The 26,628-nt window shown below is 42.3% G+C and overlaps 2 protein-coding genes across 21 annotated transcripts in view; one reads left to right on the top strand and one right to left on the bottom strand.

The window, feature by feature from the left end:
- Positions 1–26,628, bottom strand: part of Cmss1 (cms1 ribosomal small subunit homolog) — a 297,760-nt gene that overhangs the window by 136,217 nt on the left and 134,915 nt on the right. For 2 of the 18 annotated variants that reach the window (XM_087575874.1, XM_087575889.1), the window contains exon 1: positions 3,422–3,603. The exons of 10 other annotated variants lie outside the window; for them this stretch is intronic. The gene's annotated coding sequence lies outside the window, so the exon portion shown is untranslated. Of the gene's footprint in view, positions 1–3,421; positions 3,691–9,153; positions 9,204–9,525; positions 9,791–26,628 lie in introns of those variants that run through there. 6 more of the 18 variants (XM_087575870.1, XM_087575883.1, XM_087575879.1 and 3 more) reach the window with 6 other exon arrangements.
- The window catches only part of Filip1l (filamin A interacting protein 1-like), a 239,441-nt gene that overhangs the window by 80,804 nt on the left and 132,009 nt on the right, over positions 1–26,628 (top strand).

Here is a 26,628-nt window from a genome sequence, read left to right as displayed (position 1 = left end):
CTGGGTTTACATCAACAAAAGTAAATTTCTCAGGGAACGTGGGTCTGTAGGCAGGCAAGAAAAAGAAGTGGCTGGGGCAATTCCTTCACATGGCTGCTCTCTCTTTAACTCTGTGTGGTCATTTGCAGATATGAGTGACAAATCTCATGTCCCAGTTACCTGTCCATGGCAAAACGACAGAACGGATTTAAAGAGAAGTGTGTTACTTGGTATGGTAGCTTCCTGTAATCTACGAGGCATATGTTCCAAGATCTCTTCCCCACCCCTACCACAGACTGTGGGTATTTCCCCCCCTTTTCTTGTACATGCAAATCTGTGCTGCTTAGCTTCCGTCAGCTTAACACAAGTTACAGTCACCTGGGAAGAGGACCCCTCAGGACAGTCTCCATAGGACTGTCCTGTGTTTAATTCCTTTTTTCCTTTTAAATTAATCATTGGTGTGAGAAGGCACAGCCCACTGTGCACAGTGCCACCTTGGGGCATGTGGGCCTGAGTTGTTTAAGAAAACATGCTGAGAAAGTCATAAGCCAGGAAGCAGTGTTCCTCCATGGGCCCTGCTTGAGCTCCTGCCCCCAAGCTTTTCTTTTTTCTTTTTTTCTTTTTTTCAGATTTATTTATTTTATGTGAGTGCACTGCTGCTGTCTTCAGACACACCAGAAGAGGGCATCAGATCCCATTACAGATGGATGTGAGCCACCATGAGGTTGCTGGGATTTGAACTCAGGACCTCTGGAAGAGCAGTCAGTGCTCTAACCACTGACCCATCTCTGCAGCCCCCCAGCTTTTCTTAATGACGGGTCATAACCTGTCAAGTCAAACAAAGCCCTACTTGGTTTTGGGCAGTATTTTATCATGGAAACAGAGTAAGAAATTAACATAATATATATGTGACATCTTAATTTGTAAATCAGTCAGAGTAAGGAATTAACAGTCACAGAAAAAGATAGGATGGTATAATGTGAGAAAATTATTTAAAATGTATGCAATGTTTATTTCTGGAACTTTCCACTTACTAACTTTATACCATACCTGACCATAAATAATATGCCTTGGAAAGCAAAACTACATTGCAAAAGGGCTGGCTATTACATTAAAAGTACAGGTTAGATAATTATCAAGGTGATGGCTGGTGGTGACTCAAACTGGCATTGCCACTTGCAGCCATCAGGTGGGATGTCAGTGCTCTCTCTGGCAGGACCCTAGCGTGGGGTTAGCACAGTCAGTCCAGTCACTGACCGGCTTCTCACCCTGGATAGGCCACGTAACCACCCCTAACTGCCATCTGGGTAATGAAGTCAGTGTGGGGAGTATAGAGTCAGAAGCTTCCCAAATGGGCCTCCATTTTATCTGGCCATTCGCTGCCTAACCTGGGACTGAGTCCACAGAGAGCGAGAGGGTCAGCTCTCCAGAGTGCCCAAGCACTTCCCACCCTCCCCGGGGAGTATTTGTCCCTACATCTGCTTGTGCCTTCTGGACTTGTTAGTATAGTTTTTGGCATATTTTATGCTTTGGTGGAGTATGACGGTATAAGGCGGAAGTTGATCTCTATGAAAAGCACACCTCAGAGTGGGCAAAGGGGAGGAACAGTTGTGCGTGTGTGAGATCACAATCAGAATAATCTGCATATTTATGAAAGTATCATAATGAAATTTATTATATATAATTTATATATAATAACCCAATAAGTACAATCTGGCAGCCTGATAAAGGAAAAAAGACTTAAAAGCTATCGGTGTAGATGTAGATTACACATTATTGTGCAAGGCAGGAAAAGTGCTAAGAAGTGCTTATAAAAAAGTCCAGGACCATTCTTGCTACAATTTTGTTCCGCAAGAGCAAGAATTCAACAAAACTGAAATAAGAAACCATAGAAAATACAATCATTAAGATATAATTAATGTAGGAAAAATGTTAGGAAATTGCAACCAGCCGACCTATAATCGGAAAGAAGGCCTACCACAGAGTTTCCCACACTGGAAGAGACTGAGTGCAGCGTGGCGGAGTTAGACAGAGGCCCTGGTTCATGTGTGAAGCCAGACCAAACTGGAGACAGGACATGAAAGCTGCTTTCCAGGAAGGGGATGGAGAGGGAGGGTGGGCTTAAAGCTGTAGAGGGAGGCGCAGAGGGCAGATACTACTTCTGATAGGCTGGCTGGCACGTCCTTGCCTTCATCAGCTAGAAGGAACAGAGTTCACTTCTGTAGAGAGTCATTAATTCCCATCAAGTCAAAATTGCTTTAACTGGGCAGAAGGTTTTCCCTGGCCCTCTCTGTTTTTTCTGATAAATTATTCACTAAGTAACTTCAGGTAAATTTACCCCACTGTGAAGAGCAAAGAAGGCTTTGGTTTGCTGAGGATGAGACGCACAGAGCAGGAACAGTCCTAGGTAAAATAATAGTTTTCAACGGCGAGACCGGGCCTGTAATTTTCTGCAGCACACTATGACATCATGGTTTATATGAGGCCAACTCCATAAATCAAGCCTTACCTAATTAGAGATTCCTCTGCAGATCTACACTATTAGAGCAAATAATTAAAACGGCCTAGGCAGTAACGAAAGCCAGGTCTGTTTACAAAAATGTTCTTTTTTACCCCCAAACTTTTAGTTTCCTACCACTTACAGATCTTTCACATTTACGAAATTATAGACTCAGAGCATTTCTTTAGTCTGACTTCACTTTCAAGGAATTCTTCAATTAACTTTACGTTGCTTTAAGCTGTTCATCCAACGAGAAAACAATCTGTGGTTTCTGACTCCTCTTCGTGCCAATGGCTGCCATCCATGTTTGACTTTCAGACACACTGTCTCTAGAGAGCCAGGCTCTGTTTGCATAAAACCAGCCAGTTGTCATAGCATTTTGACAAGCACTATAGGAAAACAAAGAACAATATTGTGTTGTGGCTAAACTGGGAGAATTACCACCGCACTGGGGACACTCATGACATCCACACCCAACTACCTGGCCTGCGACAGAAAGTAGCACATACTCCATTTTCACTGTGACCTGGCCATCCTGAGGGACCCTCTCATTACCAGGTCCTGTCTTCACAGCATCATCTTCTCCTACATGGTTAAGGCATCTAAAGCCAGGGAAAGGGGCAGCTCCAACGACGTGCAAGCATGCCCGGGAGAAAGCTGCAAAGCAACACTGTGATCTTCGAGATGGCTACGGTGTTCCTACTGTCAGATCTTCAGCCAAATATGGAGTAATAAAAAGCCTGAGCTCAGAGGTAGGACTTCAGTCCAAAAACCTACAATATTCTCAGCCTCTGATCTACCACCTCAAGTCTTTTTGCCTCTTGCATTCACTGACGCTTTTGAATAAGTGCAAACGACAACTGGCTGCAGAAATAGCCAAGGGAGCAATGGGCTTAGCAAACAATTGACCCCTGAAGGAAAAGAACCTCTCACTGGACCTACCCAGAATTAGGACGAACTGACTTTCCTTTCCTTGGGTCCTGGGTTGTTCCAAGTGTCTTCGATCCTCTGGGAACTTGAGACGCCAAGACTCACACAGGAAGGGTGAAAGCTGAAGGTCTCTGGGAGACTTAGTGAGATGCAGGTGCTACTCTTCCGAAATTCTGCCCAGCGCTGTCTGCAGTGACGTGTGAAAGGGGTGCAGAGCCTTTCCTAAGCAGTGGAGCAAATGCGGTGGTGGAGCCCTGCACGTCACATCTGCAGGTAAAGGCAGAACTAGGTGGATGCACAGCCAGGAAGCCCCAAGGCCAATTGTGGACCTGGCACTGGCCCTGCTGAGGCTGCCTTTGGAGGGACACCAATGGAAATGGCTCATTTGTTTCTAAGCAACTCTATGCTATAATCTGGTGCTGCTGCTACTGAACCTGAATCAAAAGGCCTGTAGGACTCCTAAGCACATTAGCTATTCTCACACCATTTTCCCATGGCCTGCCTTCTATTTTTGTTTAAAAGTTCTTAAGTTTTGATTTTCAGCTGCTGTAAATGTTTCATGGAAAAATAAAATGAATATATTGATGCCTGTCTCTGTGTCTTTCCCAGTCCATTCCTCTGGCCCCTCCCCTCAGCTTTCCAGCCCCAAATCAACATCTGCATTAAAATTTCCATCTGCATTAAAATCAACAAAATTAAGGAGGTAGAAGTTGCCTCTGTGGGTTAAAGCCTGATGACCTGAGTCTGGAGCCTCAGAACCCATGTAAGATCTGAAGACAGTGCAGTAGCCTGTGTCTGTAACCCCAGCATTTCTACTCCTCAAACATGTAGAGCAACTAGGCAGGAGGTCACAGCAGAGTGGCAAATAAGACCTGCCTCAGACAAGGTAGAGGGTGAGGATGCCAGGAGTCTGATGACAAGTAAATGGATGGATAGATGGACAGATGGACAGACGGGAAGACAGACAGATGATGGATGGATGGATGGATGGATGGATGGATGGATGGATGGATGGATGGGTGGACAGACAACCTTGGCATGGTGGCACACACTTTTAACCCTAGTGCTTGAGAAGCAAAGGTATTGGGATCTTTGTGAATTCAAGGCCATCCTGGTCCACAAGGACCAGCCAGAACTACATAGAGATGCTGTCTCAAAAAACGAAAACCAAAACCAAATAATAAAATAAGTTTAAAAATAAGTATATAAAAGGGCAAAGTTCTGTACATGACCGAATTTCTTCTTTAACATGCAAATCATTGTTTTTTTCTAATTTATAATTTCCTTAATAATCACAGATTCCCTGAAACTCCCATATATTCAATTTAGATCTTTACGTCTACTCTAAGACCTTAAAAATACAAGCAACCAAAATGTTCAATATAAAATTCACTGATATGTTCAAGGCCCTGCTTCATGGAGCAACAACAGTCTTCCACGAGGTCACGATTCAGATCTTGCCTTAGAGTCCTCATCCTGTCTTTGTTCTTTCAGACACTCCTATGTAAAACAGAACATTATAGAAGCTTCTGTTCCCATAGGGCAATTCTGAAATTCAGGGCAGATTCCTGCTCTCTAGAACTCTTAACACTGTGCATCCTTAGCCTGGTTTTCAGAGTAAAAGTGCTAAGTTATCAGCTCGGAAAATAATAATGAGCAAGCGGACAGACAAATATGAAATCATGGAAATTTAAGTTCTTTTTTACCCACAAACTTTTAGCCTTCATTTTGTACATTTTAATGCATAAGGTGCAGTGTTACCAGGAACTTTCAACTCAAGTATGTTCAACAGTTTTGTTCACTGCTCTGAGAAGCAGTGATGTCAGGAAAAGGCATCCTTCAGTGCTGAGTGCAATCGCAATAAGCTGGGGAATTCTGCACTGTGATGAGAGGTCTAGGAAGGCTTGAAACAGTGAGTTCACTGGCTTTAAGAAAACCCCAAACCCGTTAGTCCCTAATAAAATGGTCTTTGTAATGAACTAATAAAAAAAAGCCACATAAATGTACCTTTGAAAATTTTAAATTAGATTAATAAAAATGAACATATAAAATTCTAAGACCATGCTTTGAGTATTGTGGTAATTCCCACTTTGTCTGATATTGCAAATACGAGAAGGGGTAAGGAAGACAAAGGAAGTCTGGAGGGATGTGGTGCGTAACTGTGGTCTAGACACCATTAGCATGATTGCTGGGAGGAGTTAAACTTTTTATTCAGCTTCTCGGCTGACCTAAACATTTTAAACAATTCTTTCTGTTTTATATAATGGATTGACTAATTTAGACCTCTTTCTGTCATCAACCCATTTCCAGGACAACTGGTAATCAGAGCCATGTGATATAACAAATATTTGCAAGTATGATTTTTAATGAGAGACTTATTTTTAAAGGTCATATCATTTAGGTAAGGGTTCAAACACAGAGGGTGAAGAGGATGGTGGACTTAGGAATTCTTAATTATACAGAGACTCTGGGGAAAGGAAAGGAAAATGGAATTTAAAAACCACAGGATGGGTGAACCATCAGCCTCTCCAGGCATCTTTATGGTCCTTTGCTCCAAATTGTGTCCCAAATACGTCAGCTCAGAGGCGGGTGGGAGGACCACTGAAAGTCAGGGGCAGGCTGGTGGGAAATACTCAACTCAGGTCAGTGTGAGCTACAAAGTAAGACCGCTGTCTCAGGAAAAAAGAAAGATGAATGCAAATACATCTTCTGCATAGTTTGAAATAATGCTTTAAGGGATTATGAGGGCCGTCATAAAGTAACAGAAAGTGAAGTATTTTATAGAGCCTGCCAGGGTATAAGCATCACCCAAGGACAGTAAGGCCTGGGTTTCAAATAAAAACCTTAAATAAAGAAGGAAACTTGAACAGCCTCATAGTTTATTTCTGTTACTCTCTTGTCAGCAATTTATTTTCAAAGTGCAGCTGCCTGTCCTGAGTAGATGTAACTGTTAGCAGGGAAGGATAAATGGGTACAAGGAATTTCAGGGCTGGAATAAGGTATAACGTGTCATCTACTGCAAATTAACAGAGGCACCATAGGTTGAAAGGGGAGGGAGGGAGGGAAGGGGAGGAGAGAATGAATGACGGAAAGAGACATAGAAAAAAGTGGTCAGCAGAAATTGGGTTTTATAAGCGGTATTCTCAAATCTTTATAATCATCATATACAACTAGATTACTGTACGCTTACTGACTCCACTTGTCATCTACCCATCGAGTGCTGTTTTTGTACCAGGCAGTGTGACAGATGCCCACAATCATACACACTTAAAAACAGAAAAAGCATATGGACATGCCATCTTTGTTACATTTACCTTCAAGCACTGTGAGTACATTCCAGGTACTCTAAGTTACTGATTTTGAAACTCTGCTATCAAAAAGGGCTTAGTAGAGCCAGGAATCAATCGATCACTGGAGATGTACCGTAGCAAACTTGATCATCAACTTACTGACACTAGCCAACCACATGTGCCTGCCTTTTCTGAGGACAGTTTGTCTGAAGAGAAACTGAGCTGGCCTGTGAGAGTCCTTTTAGGCGGTGCAATGGGACCCCTGACCTTCTCCCAGGTTTCCCAATACTGAGGGAGATTCTTACTCATTAAGAAACCCACATTTCTTAAAGGGCTCCTAATTCTGTCATTAAGTTAGAAAGGTGGAGGGTTTTTTGATGGCCATTTCTTAGAAAAACAAGCAAGCAAACAAAAAAGAAACAAAACAGAAACAGAAACAAAAAAAGTCTTATTTGCCTTGGGTTTTGTTTTCAATGACTACTGATGAGAAATTACATACCATCAATTCTACTAGTTTCTTTCCTGGTTTAGAACTATGACAGAGTTTTTAGAAATGTCTGCCCTTTATATTCTAAAGGCAGGTGAGAATACTAAGATTTCTATTCAAGTATATAATCAACCACCATGCAATTGTGTAGACTGTGGACTGCTTTATGAATAGTTTGAGTTAAAGAACAGTTTTCATCCCTTGCTTCCCATGTACTTCATCATCACAGCGGTTTTTATATAGCTCTACTTTAGGTCCATGCTATCCAACATGGTCATGATCAGCATCTTGAATGGGAAAACATCCTTTCACATCATAGGCTGTCAATCACCACCAGGGATAATTCAGACACTCTCCCTGTCATGTGCGTTTGCACTTGGGTTATCCGATCCATCATCCATCTATTCATTTACTTCACCAAACGCACAGTACCTTTTGTTTCTTTTGAGACTGCAGGTTGTCATTCTAGCCCAGGCTGACTTGCAACTCCCTATGTAGCCCACGATGGCCTCAAATTCACTGTCAATTTTTTTTGCTTCAGCCATCCACATGCTGGAATTACATGCAAGTGCTAACCACTGCATGCTCCTGGGACTTGGGGGATCAAAGAGCGTGTGGTTGAGTAGAGATTGCCTCCTGTGCAAGGAGAGACTTGCTTCAACCACTAAGTTATTGGTTCTCAATCTGCTGGTCACAACCCCTTTGGGGTGATCAAATGACTCTTTCACAGGGGACATCTAAGATCATTGGCATAGCAGATATTTATATTACGCAAAATTACAGTTATAAAGTACCAAAAAAATAATGTAATGGTTGTGTCATCACAACACCAGTATTAAAGGGTTACAGCGTTAGGAGGGTTGAGAACCACGGCACTAAGTGTTTTAAAGCCTATCACTGCTGCATCTAATTGAGGACAGTGTTATTTAGTCAGTTGGAGTCAGCGACAGCATATGACAGTACTCAACACTCTTGAGTGATTTACAACTACAGGATGCCAGACGCTGCAGACTAAGAAATTCAGAACACACTAACGAAGAAGACTGGAAGGACAGGCGTTGTGTGCCCTCCATGTATTTTGAATCATAACATTTTACCAAATTAGTGTCTAAAAGAAAATAATGTGATGCCAATCATGCCAAGAGATACTTTGGGAAGGTGATGTTTGGAGAAAGGAAGCTATGTTTTGGTTATGCATTATTCAATAAAGCAGTAGGTGTCTCGTTCTAGAAGCAGAGAACTAGTCCAGAAGTAAAACTATTGCTGGGATTCAGGACCTACCTACTTTTCAGAAATTGTACCAAACACAGACATCCTTCTTATTACTGGAAAGATCCAGAATGAGCTGGCAGAGGCAACTGCTGTTCTTATGCATCCAGCCACACTGCTCACTCTAAGGGGCTTCGTCTCCAACACGTACAGAATACAGTCCCGTACAATCTCCAAGCCTGGGAGCCCAAGTTTGTACTTTTGAAACTCGTTTTCTCTTCTGTCTATGAAAGACTGTGCGTTAAGTGAATAGACATTTTAAGACAAATTGTGACAATTTCTATTTCATAAGACACAGGATGGATGCCTCCTGGAACACACACAGCAGCATTTTGAGGAATTGGGAGAAATGGCAGACTCTCCTCAGACACGAACAGAAATCACTACAATAAACTTGCTTCCAGTCTCATGGGAGTCCAATCAGACCTACGTAAAAGGTCTTCTGCTTCCTCAGGACCTAACAGACAGAGCTGGCCACAATAGCTATAGACAGGTTTCTTTCCATGATCTGTTTTCATAAGCAAATGCATGCAGTGCCATGCCTCTCCATGCCCCTCATGGCCTCCTCACTTTCTCGTGACTGTCATGGTTGCCTTCCACAGCAGAGTATATTACTATGTAATGCTGTAGGGAAACGCAGGCTGAGAAATCACAAAAGGGACAGTGGACACCATGTGACACAGACAGTAATACGTTACCAAGTCGCAAATTCCATCAAATGAAGTATCACTCCAATCAGAGGACTTACCTAAAAGAAAGAGACAGAAAACAAAAGTAAGGACGTGGCACTATTACGCCTAAGCCTCAGTGCACTAAGACCAGCGGATATTCTAATAACTGGTGGGCAACGCAAAGGAGCACATTACACCAGGTCGGGAAACACCAGTCCCTTTAGAACAGAAAAGGCAAACATGGCAAAATCAATACATGGTGGGATGAGCCTTTTACTTTCTAGTCCATTACTTGGTTCTCAAGGGCTGGACTCTGTGTGTGTTTATAGCAAGCACCTCTGTTCCCGAGACCGCTGGTTACTGTTAAAGAGACTGCCAAAGCTGCAAGTTTTAATCTACCTTTGCCTTCCCAGATCCAAGGGAAAGGCGCCAGTACACCAAGCGCTACGGTAACTTCCTCTGCTAGTTTTCTTTCCCCTTAACACTTAGATGTTTTGGCTGTTTGCTTTTTCACTTCCCAGAGTGAACAGTGATGTTCATGAAAGGTGCCAGATTAACAACCTGGGGAAATTGAGCGCCTGCTCTATGGACAGAAAATGTTCAATGTCCACAGAGGCGATGAAAGGCTCCCCTGTGCTTTGCTTGCCCAAGCTCTTTGCGCTGTGACCCACATCACCCCAGCCCTCCAGTCTTCATGGTCCATTAAGGTCGTTCACTGTACAGGCGGCTAACCAGGGCAGACAATCTAGTTTCTGCTTCGCTGCTGTCATTAGTGTTCATACTACTAAGGTCTGATCCCTCAGGAATAATTTCTATTTGCTGACAATCTGTTTCACAACAACGGAAGAATAAATTGAACTCAAGATAGACCCCATATCCTTGGTGATATTCTAAGTTTGGTAAATATCCATTAATTTGGCTTCAAACAGGAGCCAAAACTTTGAGTGATCGCATTGGAACTGGCTTCACCAAATTCAGTCACCTAAAATGAATTTGAGTTCTCCTTCCGAGACAGTTGAGTCTTTAAAACCTGAGACCTCATTTCCTTTTCATTCTACTAAGCTTATCCATGAATTTTGTCATTTGTTAGTAGTTACAGTAAAGGTTTGGTAGACGTTAAGGCTAATGTTATAGTACATACAAAATTTGAAAATCTGTGCAAATGGAGAAGACCATCTCCTTCCTACACCTGCAGGTACTCCAGGTTGGGGAACCGCTCGGGCATGTGGTTGTTATCAGTGTCCCCTTCTTGCCAAGGGATATGCAATGCTTTGGCTTTAACTACTCAGATGCCCAGCAGCTATTTATTGGCCTCCCCATGCTAGTTATCCACGTGAAATCCACGGGGCAGACACAGACCAGAGTTCCTAGTCCAGGGTTTCTAGCGGTGGGGAGAGCGAGTCCGGAGAACACATGCAAAGCATTAGCACTGAAGGCTGTTGACTAACAGACCATAATAGCTCAGTGTTACTTGGAAAGATCGCAGCATTCGTCTCGCTTGCTCCCTGTCTCTGCCATTGTCCTCTTTGTCAGACACCACGATTCTGCTCAGTTACAGTAGATTTCCATCTTAACGTGACCAGCACTTCCTGCAATTTCTAATCTCTAGAAACACTGGGAAATGAGGATCCCAGGCTACCGGTGACTCCAGCAAACACATGGTAATACTTAGAAGGAGGGTGCGCGAGCTGCCTAAATCACAGAGAGGAACCTTGGAAAACTTAAGTTTGCGAAACTTTGGCTTGTTTCCCCCCCTTTGCCATGCACAGACTTTATCAAGTGAGGCCATACAGTATTAAAACATTTGGCCTTGGCTCAAGCCTGTGCTGTTGCTGGCAGGGGATCTAACGGGGAAAGGTGGAGCAATCACCTCTATCAGGAATGGCCTTAATGTTATGGAAAGGCTCCTTCCTCCCCTCTACCTCAGCAGCCTTACTCAAAAGAACCTGAAACCCAGATGTGAGCGCAGAGATTATCTCCAGAACCAGCAGCACTTTATCGTAATTATGCTAGTACAAACATCAGGGATTGGAAAATGTTACGATTTAGAGGTGGGCCACACCCTGTGCACAGGTCCCAGGCAAGGTGGTGCTAGGGAAATGAACCTAATCTAACCTAATCTCCAGGGAAGTCTCAGGTTCCCAAATCCCAAGACAATTAGAAACCAGTTAGAAAGCTAATAACTAGATGCTATGCTATATGATGCAGGCCCTGACAGATACTCACTCTTCCTTCCTTCCTTCCCTCCTTCCCTCCTTCCCTCCCTCCCTCCCTCCCTCCCTCCCACACTTAGCTCTCTCTGTATCATTTCCAGTATCACTTGTCAGTCCTATATCTTAATAATAGCAATCGAAGCAACAAGGCAGTCTCCCTAAACAACATTCTAGTTTCTATTCATGAAGAACTTGTCTGATTTAAAGCACTTGGATGGCTAGCTCTCACAGTATTGCCAGCTAAGTAGGCTAAGAGTACAGAGTAAAGGGATCACCAACAGTCTCAGTCAGCTGTGGACACTGTGAACTACAGTAATGACCAGTGTGGCAAGAGTGAAATGAAGCTTATAGGGTTAATCAGTAGCATGCTGGTAAATTTAGGGTCCACTCCACAGGAGAAAACGTGTATGGTACTGAAAATATGGCAAGGAACTTGCCTGGGAGCTCATAGGCCCTACTATCACCCTTGTAAACGAACATAGCTGACACTGCCCTTCAATCTCTGTACTCCTGGACTAGTACAGCTTTCAGATCTTATCAGAGAAGTATGTGTGCACACTGGATGCTGGTCAGTTAAAGCATAGAGAGAAGTGTTAAGTGGGATACTTAGCTACAAATGGAACATTTATATTTATGCCTTCTCCTCACCCACAAGGCTTAGGGTCCATGTCAAAGAGAAGGACAAAAAGACAGCTAAGAGCAGGGCTGAGGAGGACGGGAGTTAAATAATATCTCCTGGACATTACAGGATGGCTGCGAATTGTCAGCAACTGTGGTTGTTTGCACACCATCAAACCAGTCAACATTCTAGCATGGAGTGGTGAAAGGACTTCTGAGGAACTATAAAGAGCTGATGGCTTCTGGGGGGAAAAGAGTCAACTTTTCTTTAAGGGTGCAGTGGTAGGTAGGTAGACCACACCCAGAAGTACATGGGAAGCACAATGGACAGAAAGGACTGTTGTTATTATATCTTCTATAGTGAGTTGTTCACCATTGGGGTCATAGAGATCCCCATTACAACAGGCTATTGCTACTCTCCTTCTGGACACCCTCTAGAACTTGAAATCAAGAAGACCCAATTGCTGAAAACACCCATATGAATCATATTCATAAGTGGGTAGTGACCTGGATGATTCACCTCTACTGACTAGCTTTCATATTTCTGCAAAGTTCTACTCACATAACTAAAGCAAAAAAAAATTTAGTAATCTCACCTAGCCATGAATTCTTCAATATACAAAAATGATTTGCTTGGCCAGATAGGCTCACTTGTGCAATAGTGGTACAGATGTAAGGGAACACCAATTACTTTCTGGCTTAAGGATGGCTCTACTGTTATGGAGGCCATGGAACTGTGGCAAGATAGGCTACTATAGAGGAGAGCTTAATACTATTATTCTACAAAATGGACAGAGAATCAAACAATACCAAATGTCTTAATATTATACCCATAGATCAGTGCATCTTTCAACCTTCAATAGCCAAGCTCTCTCTAATGTAAATGGTGATTATCACAGAAACCCATAACTGGTGAACATGTAGAGAATAAGAGACTTAGTATGCTCAGCCCTAAATGGGGTATTTATATTCACCCCTCCCTTGAAGGTTCAGGAATCTTCTCAGAAGAAGGGATGGAGAGATTGTAAGAGTTACAGGTGGTGGATGACTTTAAGGTAATAGTGTTTTCTGAACACAACAGTGCAGATAGATGAACAAATGAATGAAAAACAAACAAACAAAAAAACTTTGTGATATATATATATATATATATATATATATCAATCAATCACAAGCCACAATGTCAGGTTAACTATCCATGGATACAGTAATATATATATATATATATATATATATATATATATATATATATATATATATCTCCTGCATAATCTTAAACCAGACAAAATCACAGGGGAGGGGAAGGTGGACATATAGCCCCACCCTTAGCTGAGGAGCATTTGATGGTTGTAGGGAAAGGCATAGTCAGTTCTGTTTAATGGTTTGACTTGTGGTATTTAACCACACTCACTATGCCTTACACCCAAGAGTAGCTGGCTAACACAAACTGGAATTAATGGAGAATGGAGGAGAAGAGGGAGTCAGGGAAAGGGAGAGGCTGGGTCGGCATGGATGTGGCAGGAGTTAGTGAGTTGAGTGGGGGTGAGAATGTGATAAAATATATGAAATTCTTAAACATGTTGGATTAGAAAGTAAATAAAAAACAAAATCACTCTAAGGATGGCCTTGAACTGTGATTACAGCAAAACCTGGGTAAATTGGGGGTCAGCTCTAGGCTGCTCAGTGCCAGTCACCCAACTGAGAATGGATTTTGTCTCTGATACTCTTCTTTATTGCATAATAAATTAAACTTTTATGTATTGTATGTTTGTGTGTGCATTTTGTGCAAAGAAGGAGTCTTCAGATGAGAAACTGGATTCCTTCAAATTGGAGTTCCAGATAGTTGTGAGCCACTGTGTGTGAGTGCAAGCAAAGGTCCTCTGTAAGAGCAGGAGGGCAAACACTTTTAATTGCCGAGTCATCTCTCCAGTCCTTGACACATGTCTGTTTTTTTAAATGATCTTGTTCCTTCCTTCCTCCCTCCCCTCGCCTTATGGTGGGGAGCATTCAATACAGGTTACTAAAACTCCATAATTAACACAAGAATGATCTATTGAGAATTAGTTTTGTTTTTAGGTCACTAAGGCTTGCTCTTAGTTAAATGGAAAGGACAAGCCATAATGTACTTTCCTCACAATGAGTAGAAGGTAACCAGATAGACTCAAATTGACGCTCACTGTCATACAGAGAAAGTCAGAAAGCAAGAGCAGCCTTCTGAGCTGACAACAACCAGGCGACTTGTTCTCCCAACTTCCAACACCTACCAATGGGTACTGAAGACCAAGGACAGAGAAAAAGCCCAGCAGAGAGAGTCACAGCACAAGCAGGTGTCGGCCTGATGTACAAACTCTCGTGCACAGCACTAAAGAAGCAGATAAATGCTCAAGGAACTATGAAGATGAACATGTATCAAGTCTCCATAAACAAGACCAGTACATTCACTTTGTGTCATCTACCATGTACCACGTAGAGTTCAGTTAAAAGGGCCCTGGGTGGTGAAGCATGGCAGAGTGAGCTCCACACGATGCAGGGTCCTACCCTGCGTTACTTTGCTTACTTTGGCTCACATGCTGCAACTGTTATTTTGTTTATCTGATTCAAAACATCATCGGGAACATTTGCTCTTAGCTTTAGCTTCTTAAACTTACACAGAAAATTCTAAGTGTCTGAAGACCAAGTGTAGCCCAAGTTGAAATTTTCTTACGGGAAGGACAGACATAAAATAAACAAGCTGGATTCTCATCATTCCAGAGCTGAGTTTTAATAACACACAATAAAAGAGGCAAAACAAACTCGATGGGATCTGACGATGGCCTCGGTGGCTATGGAGAAGGGAGATTCTTGTTGTGTATTCTGTCACAGGGGCCGTTGGAGCAGACAGTCACAGAAAAGACTGAGAGATAAGAGTCAACACTCAGCCATCTTCGGGCAGCAGTTATGGTAATGATGGGGTCCCGGACATGAGGAAAAGGGGGTGCTGGCAGACACTCAAAAGGAGCATGTAACTCTTTCAGTCATAAACAATTTTGGAAATTATTTAGGGAAACGACTTACCCAAAGGAAATAACCCAAAGACAAGCATGGCCTCTAGAAGCCTCTGTGCTCTCCGGCCTGCACAGCTGTATGGCTCCAGTTGTTAGCTGAGGAGTTACTGCTAAAGGCATTCTGGCCCATTGCTGCAGGATATCTTAGAATTTGCTTCCCTTTTTCTTATAAAAATGTCTACTTCTTGTTGGCTTCTTCTGTCTCTCTTTGACCACTCTCCACTCTGGGTCTGGGCACGTGAGCTGTAAAATGGTCCTGGAGGTGGGCAAGGATGGGACATGGCTGTGCAGGAGCAAAGGGTCTGTGGTAGGAACTGGTTGCAGACTCCAGGCAAGTGGGACAAAGGTCCAGTCTGACGTCATGGCAACCTCCCTCTGTGTTCTCCATCCTTACGGTTCTTCCTCTCAGGACTGGAGAAAAATGTGAAGAAACACAAAACCTTGCCGAATGTGTTAAGGACCTCTTTCTCCCATTCTCAAGTGATGTTATTACTGTTAACATCTTGTGTTTTGTATTTAAATGAAAATTTAAGAATTCCTAGATATATATTGTAAATAACATCATTTTAGAATGTTAAGTTTCCTTTCTATGGATACATAGGAATTGGTTTAAATGTTTATTCTTCTTGTTTGGGTGTGTGTGTGTGCGTGTGTGTGAGCGCGCGCATGCCGCGCGCAGCACATGTGGAGGCCAGAAGACAAGTTGCAGACATTTGCTTTATCCTTCCATGTGGAGCTTGGGATTCATCATCCCGCTCCATAGCAAAAGCTTCCCCTCACTCAGCCACCTCACTCGACCCAGGGTAGTTTTCTTAGTTCTCTCTCCACTTCTCTGACAGGGCAGTCGATCACGGCAGTTCTCACCGTTCCGTTTCCTTCTGTTGGCATCTCTCCTATGCTTTCAGTGGTAACACAGTTTTTATTGTTATGGTTGAAGACAGGGTCTTACGTAGCGGAAGCTGATCTTATTAACATGTTGCCAAGGCTGGCTTCGAACTCCTAACCTTCTTGCCTCCCAAATGCTGGGCATATGCTATCCATACTTAGTATGATATATGCTACCACAGCTGGCCTAACAGTTTTGTTATAGGGACACTGATATTTTGTCTGTTCAATATTAACCCTAGTGGATTGGCATAATACAGAGAAAACAGACAATACATTCAGCAACCGACATATGCTCTTGGCCTAAGAAAATTTTAGAATACCTAGTTAAAATTTCCTGTTTGAATATAGACAACTGAACTCCCAAAGAGGTGGCTTTCATTTGGAGGTTAGGATTTTTAGAGAGTACTTAAAGAAAAAACCTTCAAGTTGAGTTAGGATGGCCTCCTGCAGGAAGACAATATAATGTTTCTTAGTAGGCTAGACCCAGATGGATTTCCCCTAGAGCTCTGGCATAGATAACATGACGTTGGTTGCATAAAAGATGAATGGTTGGCATGTGTTCATGATACACGCTGTACAAAACGGCATTACACTGGGCAAGGCAAGATGTTTACTCCGAGAGGCAAATGGGAATACATGTGGTCTGAGGAAAATCAGTAAGTATATTTTTTAATCTTAGGTCCACAGTACAGACTCATTGAACATAAGCTAAGGAGACATGTTTGAACACATTCTACATTTTTTATATTCATTTGCTGAGCAGATATAATTAAATTCAAGTAAATTAGTGTTTTATGATAAAACTCCACTGTACAGCTCACTAATTATTGTTTGATAAATAAATGTATTCCTGTTCTCTTGACTTGTAGCACACCAATGAAAAAGAGAGTGATAGACAGTATATCAAATATGAAGATCATAAATCAAGTATGAATATAACTCAAGAGAACTATACATACACTTTGAAAAGCCCCCACAGATTAGAAACATTTGTGATGCAGTGGGAAAAGTACTGAACTTCATGCCAAGAAAGTAGGGCTTCAACCTCAATTCAGCTATCCAAGTTAGCTGGGTCAGTGTCCTCATCCCTAAAATGGTACAGGTAATAATTGCCCCACACTGTTGGGGCAAAAAACAAAACAAACAAACAAAAACAAACAAGAAAAGAGGGCATTTGAAAGCATCTGCTATAATCATGGCTCGGCTCACAGTAGGTGTTTGTTTCAGGTTTATTTTGGAATGAGTTTGTCAAACTGATGTGGAAAGACCAAAAAACTAAAAAAAAAAAAAAAAAAGACCAAAAACTTATGTAAGAGAACACTGACAGTGTGGGGCGCACATAGTAGGTGCTATGCAAGTACTTCTTGATCTAAGTTGATGTAAACATCAAGCTCTTTGCCTGAGTCACTGTGGTCACTGGTGCAAAGTGCACTTAGGCTTCATAAACATGAGCTTAAGACAAAAGTACTTCTAATCAGATCTGGCAAGAAAAGCAGAGAGACATAGGGTGAGGTAAGTGTGAGGCTATCGGGCTGAATAACAGGGATGGCAGCACCTCAGCGCATGAGTCACACAGACACTTAGCAATATACAGCCAGAGATAATTCTCAGGTAAAGGCCACCCGAGCCATTACGTCATCCCTCCTCTGCCCTTTATGCATCAATCATGTCGCCTGGACTCTGATGCAATCCAGCAAGAATGTCTGATTTGCAAAAAGCAGCATTCTCAGAACATACACACACTCATCAAAGAAAGCAATCTGAACGCAAACTCAGTTTCTGGCATTTCCTTTTGTTTAAATAATGCTTTAGTGGGGCAGTCTTACAAGTGGGATGCCTAACTAAGGATTAAGCCATTTGGTCTGAAGGCCTAAAGGAATAGACGTCATCACTGTGGACAATTACTCCAGGTCTGCAGGCCCCATTTCTACATCGCTAAAATTAGATAGTCTTGAAGGTCCCTCTTCGCTTTGCAATTTTGTTATTAAAAATTCAGGGTAATCACAGCCATACAGTGGGCAGATAAACAAGCCAGACACAGAATTAACTTGTTTCCTCTCAATTCTGTAGGTCACTCAATGTTTAGGCTGCTTTTAACCCAGACTGAGTTTAGAAGAGTGTGTAGCAATGTTCAAATGAAAAGAAATATTCTAAGCCCAACTCTAAAGCAAACCTTTATATGACACAGCCAGCGTCTTGTCTGACAGAATGTGATCACACAGACCAAGCTCTACAGAGGGAAAAACTTCCTAGAAACCAGGTCTACACAGCAAAGGGAAGGGGTTAGCTTTAGCAAGCCTGTTGGTTGTAATGCTTTCCACCTGCAGTGGGTCTCCAGAGGGTGCTCCCTAAGTAACGTGGGACTCCAGGGAAATACAAGCTCAACAGAGACGAAAACCAAATGCCTCCTGTTTCCTTCCCAGCTGACTTGGTGTGAGGTCCCCCTACCTTTCATGGTAAGCAGCTGGGAGGAGGGGGTTAACCTGCTGCACCTGGGCCAGCATTCAGCAGGTGCCCAGCCTTTAATTGTTCAGATGAATGATTTATGAAGTTTGGCAGCAAAGACAGGGCAGACTGGTTTAAATTTAAAGGCTCCAACTGATAGGTATTCTGAAAATCTTGGCCACATTTTCAGCAAGCACTATTCCTCCTGGGAGGGGACATCATAGAAAGGGAGAAGATGTGACTTGTTGGATGGGAAGACAGGACCCAACTAGATGGAACATGCCTTCATTCTCCCTGCCCCATCCTGTACCGTGTTCTTGTTGAGACTCTTGCTGATGGAACATGCATTCATACCCTTTCCCTGGCCCATGCAGTGCTGTTTTCTTGCTGATTCTCTTTCTACCAAAAGCAGCTAGACATGTGCAGCATTACAGACAAAAATCCCAGCACTCTCATTCCTACCCCCAACCCCCACCACAGCTCACTGGGTTCATTCTAATGTCTGATAGTATGATTCTTTTGGTCAGTTAAACTAAAAATTGGCCAATTTTTGTCTCATATAGGATTTTAGACTTTGCTGATATATGGTTTCTGTGGTTGTAGCATGTTGAACAGCTACAGACAATATACAGATGAACAGATACAGCTATGTTCCATTAGGACTTGTTTAGAAAAACCAGGTGGAATTTAGCCTCTAAGCCAGTGAATATGCCTAAGCCTGAACTCTGGTAAGTGAGAGGCTATCAGAACTATCACCAAATTAATCTATCAACCTTAACATACATTAATCATAAGCCTCCATTTAGAGAACTGACGTCTGTAATAAGTAACATTATTATTAATATACATAATCAGACCTCATTTTGGATAAAGAGAAAGAATAGAAATATGGGATAATTTAATGAAAAGTAAGTCGTCTGAAACAGGTAACACTCAGAAGACAGGTTGTCTAGGAAAATATGGCTCCCACCAAATCCCTGACCTACCCCGATCCATGTCTTGCTACAGGGCAAACTTCAGGTGTTGACACCATGTTCATAGAGAACACAGTTACTTAATACTACATTTGAAATTTGAAATAGCTTGGTTCCTTTAAAATCAACCTATATGTTAATTCTGTAATATAAAATACTTCAAATAACAAACACCAAAGAACTTTCACTTTTAACAACATTTTTTTTTCTGTAAGCATATATTGTTTTGTGGGTTTAATTTTTCTTTTGTAAAGAAATAGCAAGAGTAGGTAATCTTTGATGTGGTGATTAGTAAGTACTGTTAGCGTGAATAGCTCACCGAAGGCATTCTGTGACTTTGTTGTTGTCAGTATGACTTTTCCTTCAGATTTCTAATTGCTCCTTGCGGCTCCTTCTCCCCCTGCCTCAGCCCAGCAGTCACATTCCTAGATCTAGGGCTCGACAGTAGTGCCAACAACAGATCATCAGGTTCCTAACCTAGTGAGAGGGACAGATAATAAACAAGAAAACAGACACACGTCGTTCAGAGTGTGGGAAGTGCGCTGTGGTGGTCTGGCCAACTGTCTTCCTTCTATAAGCAAGGGTGCTGGAAAGCATCAGCCAAGTTGAGGGGCAGAGGCTCGAAGGATGGAGAGGGGATGTGAAGCAATTCAGGGAGGAGTGCAGTGAGCACTGTCTTGACTCTAGGACAGTGTCAGGAACACTTTCAAAAGACAGGCATGCTTGGACTTCGTGCAGGCCAGAATCTGCCCGCTCCTCTCCAGGACTGAGAACCACTGGAGTTGAGAGACTGACCAACATCTTTATATCCACATGTAGAGAGGGCCTCCGGAGAGTAAAGGAAACTACACTATGTGTGAGACTCAACTATAAATTTTGAGGGTGGAGTGCATGTTTTGTTTTAATCTAGAAGATTAACTGGATTCACTGTGTGGGGATGGGATGAAGCCCTGGGGATTCTCTCCTTACCATTGAGCAAGAGACCACAGAAACAACAGATCTTTTAATTAGGACCTTTTGCTTGAGCCTCTGGCAAACTGTAAAGTGAACGAACCATCAAGTGGTAGACTCCTTCCATGTGTTTACCAAAAGGCTGACTGAATAGGCGAGGCCATGAGCTCGTCCTTGGAGACCACCAGATTCATTCTGTGAACCACAAAAAGCAATTCCCAGGGCAGGAATGTGGCCTATACAAACTAAAGATATATGCTCCCATGGTTCCATCTCCCCGCTCCCGCACATGTAAATAAAATAAGGGAAAGACTTTTATAGAGTTTTGGGCAGTTGTTACAATTTGCTTCCGCCCATCCTACAGATACTATCGCATACCTACTTTGTATCTCAACCTGTGGTTCAGGTCAGACACTGTGCTGGGAAAGCATGCTAGCCAATATCTTACGACAGAGTAATATATGCTGTACATGACACAGCGCCCCCTTTCTTCCTGTCTTCTACTTTGTTCTTGTTTACTCTCTTCCAGTGTGGAAATCATTCGCTCTTCCTTCCTTCCTCCCTTCCTACCCCTCTCCATCCCTTCATCTCTCCATCTCTCCTTCCATTGAGACATTGAAGATTGACACTAGGACATCATATAGGCTAAGTAGAAAAGCTTTATCCAGCTCCCCTTCTTATTCTTTTAGCATTCATTCATTCATTCATTCATTCATTCCTCATTCATTCATTCGAGATAGGGTCTTGGTTCAGGCTAGCCTGAAAGTTGGGATCTTCCTGGCTCACCCTCTTGAATACTGAAATTCTTGTGTTTTGTATAATTTCTTAAGTATGTTTTCTCAAACAGAAATGTTTTAAAAAGGATTACCTTTTCAAAGGTACTCTTCCGTGCAAGCAGAACTGATGATACTGATGTTCAATAATTACGTCCTGAATCAGACTGTGAGTACAGCAGCAGCCTAAGAAAGCCAAGGGTGGCTTCAGAGTGTCTGATATCAATGCTGAGTCTTAAAGGGCAGGCCAGAAATTCTCCTGGCAGGAGGTTTTCTCTGGGTGTTCACTTGAACTTTCTTTCAAAGGCATTGGAGAGCTACAGGAAATCTCAACTGTGGGGAAAGGATGCAGGGTCTGATGGGAATCACTTCTTTAGAAGTACAGTGGAGAGTGAATGTGAGGTAGACATGTAGTTGGAGGGCACAGAGGCTGCGATACTGCATTTTCTGGCACAGATGAATTCAAAGTACTTCTGGATGTTGAATTAAGTGGCACCATGTGGCTGGCTGGTCTCCATGACATGTGTTCTGTATGCCCATCTCACTTCCACATTCATCAGCTCTTCTGGTACTCATTCTTTGCTCGAACACCCCGTTTTACGATCACCGCAAGAGAATTTCCTCTGTGGTACCCGACTGAGCATCTTACTGAACTAAATCCTTATGAAATGAAGTGAAGACACATACCTATTAGCTGAGTGGGTACAGTGGCTAGGTGGACAAGAGGAGGGTATTAGCAGCAAAGCAATGGGCCTGTTAGCCAAATGATGGGCTAGTACAGGAAAGGATTGCTTTAGGAGAAGAAAATGAATTCCATTTGACATTTGGGTGTTCAAGAGGAGCTGGCTAGAAATCAGCTGGAAATAATGTCTGGAGAGACATTACTAATGTGTGAGACACTTTCAGAAACTGGTGAGCATCCCTGCCAAGGCCAGGGCTCTGTTGCTAACATGGCTGTATGAATGAAGCCCTGAGCTGTGGCTGTTGCTGAAGTGGGAGCCAATGATATTCTTACTTTGGATGATTCTTTAGCTGTCCATGACAGTTGGTACGGAGCAGAAAAGAGCTGTGCAACACTGGCTCTTAGGCGTTGGCTCCAACCCACTGTGGCTGAGGCCAAGGATGAACAAAATTATCAAGGGACAAATGAAAAGCAAAGAGTCCTCGGGATAAGAGGGCTAGGAAGTCCTTGTGTGCCTTTAAGGAATGGATAAAGAGGAGGCCGGAATGGAGAGATGGGGAGGGGGCGGGGGGACCAAGAGGAGCAAAAGGGATGAGTGAAGCCCACAGAAGAAATTATTTCAAGACAGATAAAGTAGCTTCTGCTGGAGCTGTTGCTGGAAAGCTCAGGAAGATGAGTGTGTGCTAGGGGATCATCTGTGTGTGAGATTGTAGGATTCCCTCTGTGCTTACACAGTAGGACTAGGACGTGAAAATGTACACAAAGTGAACAGGGTGGTGGACAGGGAGCAGTTCCTCTGGAAAGCAAGGACAGGCAGATACAGGGGAGGAAATGGTTGGGAAGAGGGAACTGCTCATCCCTCCTATTTATTGTTAAACAGAAGAGTGCTAGCATTTCTTGACATTGAAGGGAAGGAAAGTTAGGACTGAAAGGGATGGCTGGGAACACAGGTAAGAGGGCCAGTGAGGAGTCTGCTCTAGGGGAGATCAATGATTGGGTGTAGATTGCAAATGGAGTGAGTCTACCCTGGGTAGAGGAGCTCTTATCTCTTTAGAGACAGGGTAACATGTGGCTGTATGGAACACTGAGAGTTTAATGTTCCGTCGTCCTTTAAGTAGACCACAGAAATATCAGCGAACTGTGCACTCAACAGGTAGCTGAGAGATGAAGAGGGGAAGACTAGAACCTCAGAGAGCGGTGGAACTACTGAGCTCCAGGACTGTGAGCAGGTGGCAGGTGCCTCTCCTGGAGCAGAGGTGGAGCTCACAGCTCCACTTCTCGTGCCAGCTGCTGGTAAATGTCTATTTCCAAAAATGCATGTTCCTCAGGCATGTATATAAATAGTACACTTCCAGTCAGAGAAGGTGCTAGCAGACAGACATTAAAACACCTTTGTAGAACAGCTGGTAGACCAACTTGTCTAAGAAAATAATCATTTTCAGATCTGAAGTAGGATACCCATGATACTGTTTTTTTGTACAAATTGACATTGTTTTAGGGAGCAAATGATTTTTTATATCGAAAGGTATCCACCTTATGTTAAATGCTCTTCTAATAGTCTGAACTCCATCTGGGACTAACTGGCTTTAACTCTGTTGTATAGCAAACAGAATTAACTCAGTTGAAAACCTGTATTCAACTCCATTGTGACCACACATTGAAACAGTAGCTTGTATTTTAAAAATGAATACTTTAGACAACACATGATATTTTGCCTATTATTTTCACAAAGTTTGACATTATTGGAGGGCAACAGATGGGTCTGATTGCCAAGTGTTTGGTATTGAAGGGAAACAGGACCATTACCACGTGCTATGTCCTATTTTACTCACAGACGAGGTCTAGCTTCATAGCTCTATATATTAAGTTTTAAACTATTAATGAGTTTCTGTTATTCTCTTTCAAGGAGGTGATAGTAAAGAAAACTGAATCATTCTCCCCACCGGAAGCAGAGATATTTTCCTGTTGCCCTCTTCTTCAGCTTCCCAGAGACTAGTGGTGATCAGAGTTGGACAATGATGAAGTCATTATCAAGGATTTCAGTGTGCAGCCAAGGTTTCGAGTAACAGTTCAGAACCTGGTTTTGTCCCTTTAATAGTGACATGGATTCATTTTCTCAATAATATGCTTTTGAGAACATATTACAATATAACAAATGAAATTATTTTGTGTATTTTCAAATAAGATTATTTCTTAGAACATTTAATGTTATCATTGCTAAAAATTTCATAGGGCAGTCACTGAATATTCCATAGCCTTTGTTGATTTAGAGGACAACTCAGTTGGTAAAGTGCTTTCCTTGAAAGCATGAGGTCCTGAGTCTGGTACCCGGAATCCATATAAAAGGCTACTTATGAGGCACATAATAATAAGCCTGGCACAGGAGAGGGACGCAAGTGAATCCTTGGGGCTTACTGACCAGCCAGCGTAGGCAACTAACTTGAGTTCTAGGCTAGTCAGGGACCCTGTTTCTAATAGTGGAGAGCTCCTGAAGAATGACACTTAAAGTTGTTCAGTCGGTTGGTCAGTCTGTCTGTCTGTCTGTCTGTCTCGAAAGTCTTTGGGCTGGTCATAGTAGTACATACTTTTAATCCCAACCCTCTGGAGACAAGTGGATCTCTAAAAATCTGAGGCCAGCATGGTATGGTTAGGGGTGCTCTGCCCATTCCACTCTCTCAAGGAGAATAATAATACTCACTTTGTTCAATTGTTCTAGTCCAAAGAGATAGATACTATATATGAAAGTGTTCTACAAACTGTTTTAACCACTAGACTGAAAAATCTGTTGAGAAAAATCACTGATTTTTTCTACTGAGTCCTTGAAAAACAAAAACCTGTACCCACCTTAAGGGCGCATTACAGCGCATTTCTAATAATTACATATAGAATCAGGAAACACAGAGAGTCGCAGTTGTTTAGAATTCTAGAACAAATTTTAATAGAAACCGAGGAAGAAGTGGCCAGGAGAATGAAGGCAGAGCGAGGAGCAAACTGACAAGATGGAAAAAGTGATCCCGGGACCGGCAAGGCTGGCTGGCATCACTACAACCCAAACAGCCCTTCCAGAAACCTGCCACTCCGTGCTTGGGAGGGAGAAGGCAGAAAGAGCTCCCTTTGCTGTTGTCCGTCTCTTTGAACTGTTGATCTAAATACAAATACACCTGCATGGTAGGAGTTCGGAAGCAAGGCTGAAAACAAGTCTCAGGTCTTTTTGACAGGGCAACTCTTAAAAGGAAAACTGAAGAAAAATTCCAGACTTCGTTTTCCTTTTTTGCCTTTTAAAAAAGGCTGGCTTGGAATATCATGATAATTCTTTTAGTTTTTAGTCATTTTTTTAATAAGACAAAACAGTTGTTGATATGCTACCATAGTTGAAACAAGATTCAAGCATGTCCTGACAAGAGTGAAGTCACAGCTCGGCTTTGCATTCCCACGGACCACACTTCCTTTGAAATGCTGACTTGATTAGAAACATAGAGCTGTTCCTCAGAAACAGAAATAATGTCCCAGAAAACACCACCCTCGCCATCTTTTGGAAGCCCAGTAGGCAGAGCAACTGGTGAATCTGTCTATTTTAAAGTCTATTTACTATGTTTTTTTTCCATATCAAGTTAATGAAATGTTTACCAGTAGAGCGTTATTTTAAGTTAACAATAGTTAACTTGAGTCTTGCTTGCTAGACATGTGCATGCAATTTCAAATGGAATTTCAAAATACTTTTATTACATTCATTCATGGAGAAAATAACTCAGACCTCAGGACTGTGTTAAAGCAATTTTTAATTTTGGCTCACTTTGGCAACAGAATTTTGGTCTTGGAGGACATGCGGCCATTTCTATTTTAATCAGGCTGAGGTCAGATCACCTCTTACACTTACATATTTGTTTGTATACAGTCGATATTTTATTTTTCAATTTTGGATTTCTCAGACAGTCTTGCTATATGGTCCAGACTGAACTTAAGCTCGGGATCTGCTTGCTCAACTCCCTGAGTGCTAGGACTATAGATAGGTATGTGTCACTATACCTGGTTCTTCCAATGTTTCTTGAAATTCTAACGAAACGAAGGTTTCTCGACTGTAATGCTATGGTCGGTTTGAGCTATGATTATTTATTGTAGAGGAATGTCCTGTGCAGAGAGCGGTATTTACTTAGATCTTTGGCTTCTATTGAGTGGATACCTTGAAGTTTCCCAACCAGAAGTAGAACAGCCCAAAATATCTCCAGACATTGCTGACTGTCTCATGAGGAGCAAGTCCTGTCATTAGCAAGAGGACAAGAAGAAGAAGAACCATTCTACCTTGAGTTCAGGGACGTGCCGTGAACTTAGTTATCATTTCTTTGGGTCTCGCTCAGCTAGCATAAGCACATTGTAATTCTCATTAAGGAAGATACTGTCTTGCTGCTTTTCTTTCCCTTTGAACTTTTAGAAAAAAAAAAAACAAAAACAAAAACAAGAAAAACCCCAACATCCTTCTCATATTCTTAAATTGTTAAAAATACCCTCGGATAAGGATGTGCTTTTTCTTTAAAAAAGAAAAAAATGTAAAGGTCAATAGGCATAATAAGAATCAATTTTTGAAAAATTAACAGTGGCATCCTTTAATGGTCATAGAATGGAGAGCCATGTAGTGAATGTAGCAGCTCCTACTTCTTTGTTAAAAACAAAGATCATACTACAGGGCGACGGGGGCGCACACCTTTAATCTGAGCACTCAAGAGACAGAAGCACGTGGCTCAGAGTTAGAGGCCAGGACAGTCTACAGAGTGAGTTCCAAGACAGCCAAGGGCTACACAGAGAGATCCTCTTTTGGAAAATCAAAAAACAAAATGAAGACAAAAACAACAATCACAAAAGCGCCCCTCTCCCAACACGCACACTCCACCAGACAGGAAAACAAAAGCAGAAACTTGA

The sequence above is a fragment of the Rattus norvegicus genome, chromosome 11 (genome assembly GCF_021556685.1).
Source record: "Rattus norvegicus strain SHRSP/BbbUtx chromosome 11, alternate assembly SHRSP_T2T, whole genome shotgun sequence".
Taxonomy (NCBI): Eukaryota; Metazoa; Chordata; class Mammalia; order Rodentia; family Muridae; genus Rattus; species Rattus norvegicus.
Note: the sequence above shows the minus strand (reverse complement) of the source record. Positions and strands in the feature narration are given on the sequence as shown.